This window comes from Physeter macrocephalus, chromosome 18 (assembly GCF_002837175.3).
Source record: "Physeter macrocephalus isolate SW-GA chromosome 18, ASM283717v5, whole genome shotgun sequence".
In the NCBI taxonomy this organism is placed as follows: Eukaryota; Metazoa; Chordata; class Mammalia; order Artiodactyla; family Physeteridae; genus Physeter; species Physeter macrocephalus.
The window spans coordinates 70,685,400-70,688,813 of NC_041231.1; the positions used below are offsets into that span (position 1 = coordinate 70,685,400).

Genomic DNA, 3,414 nt, shown 5'->3' on the forward strand with positions numbered 1-3,414 from the left:
AAAATTTATATCAATGACCATCAACTGACAACTCCAAGAGGTCCTTATTCAGTTTTGTTGAAGGCAGATAATTGGAAACCATCTGACTTGCAAAAAGTCATTAAAGTTACTTACTCTCTCAATCCAAACACCAGTATTTCAATATGTTCCTTTGTTTGGACCTTTGAGAGGTTTATACACTCTCTGGCAGTGAACCTGAGAATGATTTTTGGGGAGGGAGAGGCCTTTTTTGTTTGCTTTGATTGCCCCACTACTCCTTGGAATGACAGTGACTTTTGTTTACTGCTGTATCTCCAGGGCCTAGAAGAAAAGTGTCAGATACGTAGTAGGTGCTCAGTGAATTATCTGGGATGTTATGAAAGAATGTAAAAACCATGGGTGTCTGGGTGTATGGCGGGGGAGGGACCAGGGCAGGAGGCAGAGACACAGAGGCACTCAGTGCACTGATTTGAGTTTCTCATGTCAAAGGCACCAAGAAGCCACCTTTCCCCAAATTGAAGCAGCCCTGAGTAGAGAAAAGGCCTAATCTTTGGCATCGCACCTGGGTTTGAGTTTTGACATTGACACTGAGTAGTGGTGACTTTTGGCAAACTCTTGGTCTTAAGAGTCTTACCCTGGGTAAAAAGAATAACTGCCCCTCTCTCAAGGAGAGGCTTTGGAGGAAGTAACAAATATGATCATGCCTGTGAAGTACCTGCACCATTGCATGCACTCAGTAAATAGGAATTGTCCTTCATTTGAACCTGCTTCTTTTCCTTTTGGTGGCACCACCTTTCCCTCTACTAGGCCAGAAATTTGCACCATTGGACTTGTTCTGAACGTTCACTGGCACAGATACTAAGCAGTAGACAAGATGGTAGAGTTAGGGGCCTCAGGTGGAATCCAGAGCAGGGGGACCTCCTGTACCTCAGTTTCCTCATCTAGGAAACAGGAGTAATAACCGCCCTACCTCACAGGGTTTCTGTGAAGAATAATGTGTTAGCTTTTGTGAAGTGCTTAGAACAGAACCTGATACACAGTAAAGGGTTAATAAGTGAGTGCTACCTGGGAGAGAAGGAGCACCCCAGGGTAACAGCGGAGTGGGAGAATGGGGATCCTCTGAGTTGCTGTGTCTGCCACACCCCATTTATAAGACGCATCAGGATGTTGCAGGGAGTCAGGCTCTATGGAGGAACGAACACCACTGGGCAAGTTTCCGTGAGTGTAGCAGGTTAAGGGCACCATGCATATCTGTGGCCAGAAGAACAACATATTTCCTTCAAGGCTCCTGCCCCTCCAAAGCCCTGCCTGCTATTGGTCACGAGCTTATAATCAACAGATAAAGTGGGGAAAATATGGAATAACTTCCAATATAGGTGTCAGAATCTCTTCAGCCATGAAGGAGGAAGCTGCAGTGAAAATGCAGGCATGAACTCCAACAAATGTTTTGTCTGTCAAAGAGAAAAAAATCAGTATAGGAGACAGCTCCCCAGCAACAGAGCAGTCCCTGAAGAGGAAATGTTGCCTTATGACTGGGATTAAGCCCTTCAAAGAATTCTTCAAGGAGAAACCAAAACTGTGCCACTGAAACTCTTCAGATTGTTGAAATAAGCATTGAAATGGATAATAATTCATGTGTCACCCCAGGAACAAGACTTGCAAGAAGAGGTTTCTACTATTGACATGCTCCGTGGGGTAGGAAGAAAAAACATTCCTGTTCTGCAGAGACACAAAGTTCATTGGATACTGGTAAAAAGCTTGGTGGAGGGAATTCCCTGGTGGTCCAGTGGTTAGGGCTTGGCACTCCCACTGCCAGGGGCCTGGGTTTGATCCCTGGTCGGGGAACTAAGATCCCACAAGCCGCACTGCCAAAAAAAAAAAAAAAGTTTGGTGGAACTCGAAGTGGACTTCAAAGGAGAGAGAGGCGAAATGGCATAAGCTCTGTACATGACATGAACATCATTTCCAGCAGCACTATAGGAGACAGAGATTGCAGGATACTGTGGGCTTGTGTTTTCCCATGAGAACTTACAACAAGCGGTCAAAGCTCCTCTTTTCTAATGAAAGAAAAACACGCCTTTCTGAATTAATGCTTGAGAAATGTTCTTTTCCTGCTGTCTCAGATTTAGCCCCTAAATGGCCTTTGATTAAACAGCATATTCCTGTGAGCCCACATTCAACATTTTTTGATACGTTTGATCTATCCTTGGCTTCTACAGAAGATGAAGAGGATAAGCTTAGAGAGAGAAGGCAGCTTGGTATTGAAAAAGAGGTTGATCCCTTCCCGATACACAAACACATACGTCTGAAGACACTGCACTGGTTAATTTTTTATATAAACTGGAACCAAAGTCAGCTCTTAGAATGACTGAAATAAATCAGAGCAATTCTGCAATTTCACAAGCTAATTGTGACTCAGAAGAGGACACAATCACCCGGTGTTTGCAATCATGCAGGCAAGGGCAACGTCAGGTACCCGGAGACAGCCATGCCCATGTTAGTAGATGGAGAGCTTGGGAAGTCCATAAACAGATTGATTACATACACTGCCTTATGCCCAATTTGCTTCAGATCACAGGCAATCCCTGTCACTGGTGAGTGATGAACCATTACGAAGCAGAGCTGTTCTTGAAGAGAAACCTGAAGGCCCATTTTTGCTCAGGGACTCTGTGAAGAGTCCTCTTTTCTGTGATCTTCTGACGTGACAACAGATCCCTGCCTGCCCAAATTGAACAGTGAAATCATACCTTAGTTTTAATGCTCACGACCCTTAGACAATTCATTCTTCCACAGTAACAGGACTTTTGTGGAACGCTTTAAAGATCCCAGCTCTTGCATGTTTTTTGGACCATTGCTTACTATATCACTAAATAGGACATTGTCTTTGAGGCCGCAATATAACTGCCATGCAGTCATCTGTAGGTGCACCACATATGATGGTGGTGGGCTCCCTTCGCATCAATGTTACTGGATTTTTTAAAGAGTGTCATTAAAAACAAAAAATTCGCTGGTTAGAATGAGAACCAGTCAAGGCAAAGTAAGATCTCCCATCCCCAAAGGGCATTACCTAGATCTGCTTTTATGTGCGTCAGAGAGTACACCTATAGCAAGCACACATATCAGTGTTAGGCTTCTTCAGTACAGTACGTAAGCTTAGTGTTAGTATCTGTCAGACGTGATCTACTGTTACTTAGATAAACGCGGTGCCTATTGAGACAACAGAGGATAGAGCTACAGGTGTTCAGTAAGGCTACAAAAACATTTAGTTGATTTAGTTAATGGGTTTTTAATGGCTGTAGTAATTGAGTGAGGCAACTCTGGGGCATTTGCTGTGAAGAATCCTATTTCTTACTGAAGAATAAATAATTATTGGATGAGTGTTACAACAGTGTGACTAATGTTTGAAATTACCATTTTTCTAAAAATTTTTCTATA

General features: G+C 43.3%; 1 pseudogene; it reads left to right on the plus strand.

Moving 5' to 3' along the window:
* The first annotated feature begins 1,323 nt into the window (after positions 1-1,323).
* On the plus strand, positions 1,324-3,020 carry LOC102996465 (suppressor of cytokine signaling 5-like; annotated as a pseudogene).
* The last annotated feature ends 394 nt before the right edge of the window (positions 3,021-3,414 follow it).